The following is a 9,788-nucleotide window of genomic DNA, read 5'->3' on the forward strand; positions in this document are numbered from 1 at the left end:
TATCTGTAGTACTTTAGATCATGTCAGAGATACTTTGCAAGCTATCAGGTGTCGGAAACAGTTCCTATTTTGTTCCTACAGACTTTCCTACTATTTCGCAGCAATGAAATATTTGACACTATTTATCTTTTCTTGGATCTAGTACTATGATTCTCTTCACCTCCTGGTGACAAAAGTTTCAAATTAAATTCGTTCTCAAAGGTAAATTCTGCTTATTTTAGCACAAAGCTACACAATTAGCCATATGCACTGTGTTTGTAATGGGGATTGAACCCAGAATCTTAGTATCAACAGCTCTCAACCACTGAGAACAATTCATTAAAAACACACTACACTAAGTAACAGATTTTAGCATCCCTAATCCTGAAGTGTGGATCTACTGAATCATTCATAACAAGCTTATCATTTCAAAACATAGCAATATTTATGTTCATGTCACAGGCAACTAAGCCATGCTGGTGCCAAGCTCATTTAAATGAGGAGAAGCACCTTCAGGGTTGACCACCTGAGGGGTAAAAACCCTTGCCAAAACCCAAATATTAATCTAGAGTTTAGGACCCAAGAGGTTGATCCCATATCAGAATGGGATTAAAGTCGTATGAAGAAGATGTACACATCACAGACAAGTCAGAAATCCATATTAGGTTTCTACGCGGTAAGTTAAATCTTTCATTAGACTATTACCTTCTCAAACAATGACAACGAATGATATTTTCTCCATTGCTGAAGAGGCAATAGTCTAACGAGAGATTTTTCATATTTGTCTGTGACGTATACATGCCATCCAACTCAACGATAACATGAAACGTTATTTAATAAATTTTCCTTTTGATAATTGTTCACTATCTGCTAACTCAAAAATAAAAACAATCATTAGTTTACTAAAGTTCAGCTTTATATGTTACACGCTATCTTCCTCTTCCAAAAAAAAAACATAGGATGAAAAAAATTATTTCCAGTGTGGAAACTGTTTTTTTCTCGCATAAAAACTAAAAGAACAGGACCTACATTCAGCAGTGTTTTATTATAAAATTAATAATATTTTATGTTAAAACTTGCATTACTGCTAAACTTTAAACAATCTTTTACACAAGGCTATAAACTTACATGTAAGGAGGAGTTTTCCATTCTGGAATGAACTTGAAAATTTCCTCGGCATATGGCAGATTTTGCTCCAATGTCTTCTGAAATTTTGGATCATACTTTGCATATGCTGCAGCCCCACCTGCTGCTAAAATACTGCCTCCAAATAAGGTCAGTACTACTTTAGCACCTCCACCTCTGCGACGAGAGACAAAATATTATGATTTTAATTCAACATACTGTATGTTTAACTTTGGAAAAATCAGTATATCAATTTATAAAGTTTCAATGTAGCTATCCCGTTAAATATTCTATTGCTACAATCCATAACACAACAGTATACACATAAGATTATTTAAGTAATAATAGGGATGTCTACGGATAATTTAAACAGAGGTCAGTCTTCCAATGAAGACATTAAAATGTCTAATTTCTCCACACGAACACTGAATTTGTTAACATAATCGTCAATCTTCATGGCCACATTGCTTTTTTTTGGGTTCAAGAAATAGTTGAGGTTCATGCATTAATTAACATGTATTTGAAACTAAGATAAAACTTGTTGTAAACTATAGTGTAACATCAAAAGGATTTTACAAAAACTGGTCTATAGTGTCATGGAAATAAACTGATGAATATTGTAATTTATCTCATGAATAACAAAAAGTCATGCTATCCAATTGGCCCAAAGACAACTAATATATATACAGTGTAACACAGTGACTTGTATTTTCATTTATATTTTTGAAGCATATTTGCGCTTATTTTACATACTTTATGATCAAATTATGCCATATTTGTCATAAATTTAAAATTACTAAAAACTTAAGCAACATTTTGAAACAGTTTCTGGATGCAACACTTTTAAATATTTTATCTTTTTTGTTTGGAACTGAACCTTTTTTATACCGAATATATTATGCTATTCTGTCTTATCCCCCATTTTCTTTTTCTTAAATCTTTTATGCGTAAATGAACAAACTATTTTTCAATAAATTTTCTTGTTAAATTAACATTAGTTTCTATTAAAAAACAATGAGTCACTTGACAAAACACGACGCATGGTAAACAAAGGAAGACTTTGTCCTAGCGCACCCACTTTTGAGAAAAATAAAACTTTAAATCCAACCGTACTGTTTTTCCCTGAATGAAAAGTGTCAATTAACTGAGCACTAATACAGTACGTATCATGTAAGAACACTCACCGTTTTCCTTGACGAGGAGTATCAGTTGACTGAGCTCTAAAGACTGATTTCTTCAGCGATGATGTCTGAAAATCACCCCAAAATAAATCAAATAAACAATCATTACCCATCACATTTCATACGACAAACCACTTCATAACACTATAGTGTTAGACGCACATGCAGATAAGGCAGTAATCCTATTTATACAGCATCAGAAAATATGATGAAACATTACATCATCTACAAGTATTTACCCTCATATTTTATAATGTATATCTAATTGAAACTGATAAGCTAATGGAATGGATTTGTGTTTTGTTATCATAAGAACAATGCCTCACTTGACCAAACATGGAAAACAAAGGACCACTTGGCCCTTCAAGTCTGTCCTAGCACACCCGCCCTTAAGATAAATAAAAATTAGTGCTACTATAGCGTGCGGTCTACCTGGGACTTTCACACTATAGCGTGCAGTCTACCAGGACTTTTACACTATAGCGTGCAGTCTACCGGGACTTTTACACTATAGCGTGCGGTCTACTGGGACTTTTACACTATAGCGTGTGGTCTACCCAGACTTTTACACTTAGTTAAATAGACAGGTCAAGTCAGGTCAGGTGGGGTCTTCTATGATCCCTCTGGAATAGGGGTAATTGGGTCCGGTGGGTATTGGTAGACTATGGATACTGCGGTAGACCGCACGCTATAGTAGCACCTAAAAATTTAAACCCAATCTTAATTTTTCAGGAAATCACAGTTTCATAAACTCCTGTAAGGTAATCAAGTGTTGGTATCCACTAATGCCAACAGCAATGCATTCCATAAGTCAATCATCCTGTTATAAAAAATAAGAATAAAACTCTCTTAACCCAAACCAACTGTTCTTCCAAACTTTAAACTTATGTTCTCTCAATTTATTATATCAGAATCTAGCACAAAGAAATCCGAGACTTTTATCCTATCAATCCCCTGGATAGTCCTGTAAACTTCAATAACATCCACCTCTTACCTATATTTTATCAAGAGACCCTAACCTATCCCTGTAAAATAACCTTTCTATCAAAGGAATTGCCCTTATAACCTTCCTTTAAACACTTTCAAGCAAGTTAATATTCTTTTATTATCAGATGTTATCAAAATAAGTAATTGGAAAAACAAATTAACCATGTTTTTAACCCTTATTTTGATGGTACTGAACTAAGTAAGAGTCTTCAGAAAATAAGTAAGCATAAAATATACTTCCAAAAGTGGTTAAAACAAAACATGTAATGCCAAAAATCTGGTTTCAATACCTGAAGTTGACAGATCAAAGATGATCCATTGTTTAGCTTTGTATTTAACAACAAACATAATGGAAATATTTCAAGTACTTGAATAGCTGAATAATCCAAATTAGTGATAATATGTAACCTGTATATCAATTAGTTGATAATTTTCACGATTCGTTACACTAATTGATTCAACTGAACAAACTTGAATTAATCACAAATAATCATTAAAATTCACAAGGGCAATATTCTGATTACTGGCTTGGGTAGGTTATGGCCCACCCAATCAAAGACTGTATGATGGTTCCTGCATCCAAAAACATCATCCATGGCACTTTTTTTCTAACTTTCTGAATTTGTCAACCTAAGTTTTATACATTTTTACACCACAGCTGGATAGTTGGAATAACAAAAAAAAAATATAATAATCCTAAACTCTAATTTCATTAGTCAATTATTTCTGTAAAATTAATCAAGTTTAATCACTGGAAAGTTGGAATAATTGCAAACACTAGTTTATTATTTTTTATGGCATTAATAGTTTTAATTGTAATTTCAATTAATCAACTACTTTACATGATGTAACATACGCTCTTAGGTAATTGAATATATCAATTAAACAAGTTATTCACATAGTTCTCATGGTCATAAGGTCATATTAATTAATGTTAACTTCCAAACAGAACAATCTATATATATATATACTTAGAGCAAAACTAAAAATCAACCTCAAAATCAATATAGCTAATTAGATATACTTTCTTCCACTCATATTTATAAAAATTAAAATGCATGTTTTCATCAGTTGGGTACCTTCTCTGGCAATGATATTTTCAGCTTTAATCCCACTACTGTCTAACAAGGTGTGGACAGACTAGGTGACTTAGGTTCATGTTAAATATATATATGTATTACACTAACAATGTTCAATAACTTCTACTGTATCACATGCATGCTACACTGCCCGACTCTCTTGTACCTAAACTTTTTAGAATTGTGCATGTTTTAGGGCATATGACTCCAAGCTAATAAACTGCCATCTTTAAAACACAAAAATATATGTAACTTCATAAAATAAGATGATTACATATACTTCTATAATAAACAGTGGCAGACATTACAATAATTTTGGTACACCATAATTTTTTGTTTTGAGATTTAAAGGACTAAAATAACAAACCTTAATTTAATATTTAATTAACATGTCTACTTAAAACATTAACTCTAAAATATAATGTTAAATGGATTAAACTACCGTTAGTTAAAAAATGAATATAAAATACTTAATTTCATGTATACAATTGGTTACATTTATTGTATGCTACTTTACATAAACCTTTTTCCTGTTTATAGCAGGTTAACGAGATAAGTTACGGTAAGATTTACAGAAGTATACTTTCCCTTGATGATTACCAATGCAAACAGAAATTTACAATGCACTGCTAGAAGTTATGTTTTAGTAAATTGAAGTAACCTAATCTTATATAATGTTCAAAATGAGTTTTTTAAATGAGCAGTCCATTATGAAATGCACCAATCTAAAACATGGGTGCTTCAGAAAAACATTTTTTTTTTACTGTTCATCATCAGAGATAATACGCTTAAACCATATTAAACATACAATAAACCTGTATTATTTCTACAATAAAGTTGTTAAATTATATGTAAACCAAAATATGTCTTCTGCCAATATCATTTCCATACTACTGGAACCTTTGAACTTTGGCACCCTTTTATGCACCTCCAATATTTTATTTTTAATGTGTCTGCAATTGATAATAAACTTTACACAATCAGAATTGAAAGCATTTTAAGAATTTAATAATATTTCAAATAAATGAATATTTAATAATCAATTGTTTTCATAAAGTGTTCATTTCAATGAGGAAATTAATCAAATATGAATTTAATTAAATGCAATTCATACCAAAGCAATTAGGCTAGTTAAAGTTAGCTCACTTCATTTATTCAAAATTACACTTACACAAGTGATAATTACAAATATAATATACTACTTATTCAGATTGTTACACTAGTTTCAAAAAATTCCTTAAGGTTTAATACAAGGCTTACTAATTACAGTTATATAAATGTCAAGTTTCTTCCTTCTTGACACCACCACAAAGTGTTGAAGTTATATTCTTTTTATACACATCACCACGTTTTCAACTTATATTACACTAGTATAAAAATAAAGTTCCAGAACACACCCTGGAATCAAGTTATATACGGACATAGGTCGTAGTTACCGGTTCCGCGATATTTCAAATAAATTTTAATTTTAGAATTTGTATCCAGAACAGGAATACAGAAGAAATTAAACTTTTTTTAATGGACGAACTTACTGAAGTTGATTTGATACGATTTACTGCTGATTTCGAAGAAGCTCGCAGCATTTTTTTCTTTCGTTTTCAAGAATTAGATGTGAAGATCAAGATAAAAACTACAGTAAACTATAATACAACTCCAAAAATTCTCATTCAAGAGGTCTTAACTCTACCCAAACTACAGTTGCCCTCACCATCATGTCCTTCGCGAATTTGTTAACACTAGGTGGTGAAATCCGAAAATTAAAAAAAAATATATCTAGAAAGTAAAACTCATAAATATTGTATTTTAGAAACTTCTGCACAACCAAGAGAATAATTATTTTTGTATAAATTATAAAACTTGGCTGCGTTATCCTAAACTTTTTGTAATGCATATTACATTCATAAATATTTAGTCGAAGTACGAAATATAACAATTCTATACCTACAACAAATCGTGTAAAATGTATGATTTTCTTAAATAACAACTACGGTTTTATTATAAGACATAATTACTTAGTTCATGTTATTGTTACGTATCTGCTTGTTTGTTAATTTCCGGTAGAAATTCTTTCCGAGGAACTTCAACGATACAAGTCCTTTCTTGATTAAACCAGTTTATTCTTTCTCGATATAAACTTTTAGTACACAGTAATTTCACAGCCAGTACGTTTCAGGTCACTTTAAACTTAACAACTTTTATAATACACGCTATAAATCACAGTGATTTACAATTTCGATAATTTTGCTCTCTACGAGTGCAAAACACACACTAGCTCGAAACAGAATCGTAAATTACCTGAAACTCATCGTGACTATTGTTCGCTTAACAATCCATCCATCATTGTATCCGCTGGCTTTTCTCGCCAAGTTTATATACTAACAAAGAAGCTTCGCCAAAATTCGAGGAGTTCCCTGATAATTCGAGAAGCTCAGTCATGCATGCGCCAGCGGCGTCACGTGACTTCCGCTATCGTAACATTATGAAGGGTTATTTTGGTTCCTAGTTCAACAAGATAATTTTCACTGTTGGGTCAGCTGTAAGTTTATGGACCAACGCTAAAATCCGGAGTTCGATTTTCCGCGATGTAAATAGCGCATATAGCCTATTGCGTGGCTTTGCCATAAATCAGCAATGACAACTTCCACTGACTGAAAATGTAAAACGTAATTTTACATGTTTTTAGTGAAGAAGAGAAACTCAAATAAAATTTATCGTGACTGTTTTGGAATATGTTTTTACTGTATGTTTTTACACACACAAATAATAAACCAGTTAGTAAATTATTTCGCAATCTCCAAACGTGTTAATTTTTATACACTATTTTGTCCTTCAAAAATTAATTTCGTGTAAGTTAAAATTTTAGCTGCCTATGATTATACAAAAACACAAGTACAATTACCGTCTCCATAAACTGAATAATCTAAAATCAAAAACTTATCTTGACTTTCAGCTCCAAGTAACTTTTTTATACATTGTAGTTTCTTTGTTCTGAATAATAATTTTTTTTTAATTTCGCGCAAAGCTACACGAGGGCTATCTGCGCTAGCCATCCCTAATTTAGCAGTATAAGACGAGAGGGAAGGCAAATAGTCATCACCACCCACCGCCAACTCTTGGGCTACTCTTTTACCAACGAATAGTGGGATTGACCATCACATTATAACGCCCCCAAGGCTGAAAGGGCGAGCATGTTTGGTGGGACGGGGATTCGAACCCGCGACCCTTAGATTGCGAGTCGAGCACCTTAACCACCTGGCCATGCCAGGCCTATTCTGAATAAAGCTGCCCCAAATTGTGAACAGATCGACAAGACTCATTAGACGTAAAGTAGTTAAGTAAATTTTTGGACTGTTTTTTGTCTAATCGCAAATTAGGATTTTACTGTCAATCTTCCAAGAACCCACAGCCCCGCTCTCCAGTGGCTCAGCAGTAAGTCTTTTGGCTTATGACGCTAAACATCGGGTTTCGATATCCGTGATGGGCAGAGCACAGATAGCCCATTGCGTAGTTTTGAGCTTAGCAACAACCAAAACAAACCACGGCCTCAAAGTGTGGAATGCGATTTTGCGGCAGTGGGACATGAGCCATGGACCCTCGGAATAACAATCCGGTATACTAATCACTAAGCCACTCCTAGCCATTTTATTGTAGTAGACGCATTTATACGTCAGTGGCAGAAATTACGATTAAATATCTTTAGACCAGAATAACTAAAATTAGTGTTATTCTGAAAAAGCAAAATTACCATATAACCCCTCAATTATGTTATGAGCAACTTTTTACAACAGGGTGTAAATATAACAAAACCATAAATAACTATTGAAACTATTTATCAATGTTTCTAGTCGTATTTTATAAATGTGTTAATATAATTATTAGGGATGCACTTGTAGTAAAATTTGGCCGAATACCGGGTCCAGGCACCCGGTCACTCAGCTTCGGCCAGGGCCGGGTGTCAACCGGAATCGGGTTCTACCCTTGTCCCCTCTAAAAAAAAACAACAAATTCACAAAAATTAAAAACAAAAACAAAATTGTAGTTTATTAGACTTAACCGAATAATCACTAACGGAACATTCAAGATTGACTTTCAACTTTCAAAGCCTAGCCCAAACTTTTCAAACCCTAACCCTTATTGTTCTCAAAAAAACCACCTTCCCCAGAAATCCACTTCTCAAGCCATATGCCTGTTATTAACCCCTACTGTTCTCTGAATCCACGACTTTCAGGGGTAGTCAGTTTTTGTTGCTCTGAACACGTTTTTATTTTTATAACTAAACCAATTGTTGACTGTACTTTCAGTACCGCGTTAGTTGCCACAAAGATTAGGGCTTAGATGCCTAACTTCGACACTCGGCCGGAGCTGAGTATTACCGGATAGCCCAATACCCTGACGGGGCCGAATATCTGGCCGCGTACCCATGCATCTCTAATAATTATTCCTTCGTGCTAATTGCTATGAAGCTACATTACTTTTGATAAATTTCAATGAGCAGAATGAGCACCGTTGAGACTTGCGACATTATGTTATTGAAAGGTTTTCTCTGCGAATTACAAAATACTACCTTAGTTCAGTATTTGACAGTCAGGGTTCACTTGTATACTTTACATTTAAGGTCTAATTCAATAACGCCGTGCGGTGTTTGGATTTTTGTTCTTAGGCCTTCGTCTCTACTGGCACGCTTTCAAACAAACCTTTTGGAACAACTTGGAATTAATGTTAGACGTAAGAATCTATATTATAACAAGCATATTAAAAAAATTTAATATTTTATAAAGACAAGTAGGGATCGATGTATATGTAACCTAACTAGCTATAGCAAAGTAGAAAGTTTTAATGCTACAAAATGTATCGAAAAAAGAAAGTCAAAACTACAAAAACTGGATTACATAAAACTTATCATCCATACTTTGGCAAATCACTCTAATTATTATTTTTTATTTATTTGTTTCCCTTTTATCTGCTATATTTTTGTGCGGCAGCAATACCGATGTGGGGCGCGCCTATACTCGATTCGATTTTATTACTCATCAGGATCTCTACGAATCTACCCTCAAATCGAATTATGCGTCCAAAGTAGCATATCGTCCGTTTTATATATATACTAGTATCTTTTTCAGTTCAAGAAAGGAATGATTGGGACCCCAGACGGAAGAGTCACTGACTTACTTACTTAGAAGAATAAACACGTATATATCGATTTAGGCGGTTTTACAAGTACAATAAGCTTTAGTTTAACTTAGCCAATACTGCGAAATAGTCATTGTTAATATAAACTCTTTAAACATTTTAAAGGTGGTTTTAAACGGGCGATTTTTCATCGCCGCCATTTTGTTTAATCACGATCCATTAAGTACTACCGTACTTAATGATACGGAACTGTACACGAAAAAGCTTTGTCAATTCTGAAGGCATCGCCCTTAATCTATACATATTT

At 33.2% G+C, this 9,788-nt stretch overlaps 1 protein-coding gene across 1 annotated transcript in view; it reads right to left on the reverse strand.

The window, feature by feature from the left end:
• LOC106469159 (MICOS complex subunit MIC60-like) overlaps positions 1–9,788 on the reverse strand; it is a 55,465-nt gene that overhangs the window by 34,693 nt on the left and 10,984 nt on the right. Inside the window, exon 2 of the mRNA XM_013929624.2 lies at positions 1,068–1,071. The gene's annotated coding sequence lies outside the window, so the exon portion shown is untranslated. The remainder of the gene's footprint in view (positions 1–1,067; positions 1,072–9,788) is intronic.

Source organism: Limulus polyphemus, unplaced genomic scaffold (genome assembly GCF_000517525.1).
Source record: "Limulus polyphemus unplaced genomic scaffold, Limulus_polyphemus-2.1.2 Scaffold3329, whole genome shotgun sequence".
Taxonomy (NCBI): domain Eukaryota; kingdom Metazoa; phylum Arthropoda; class Merostomata; order Xiphosura; family Limulidae; genus Limulus; species Limulus polyphemus.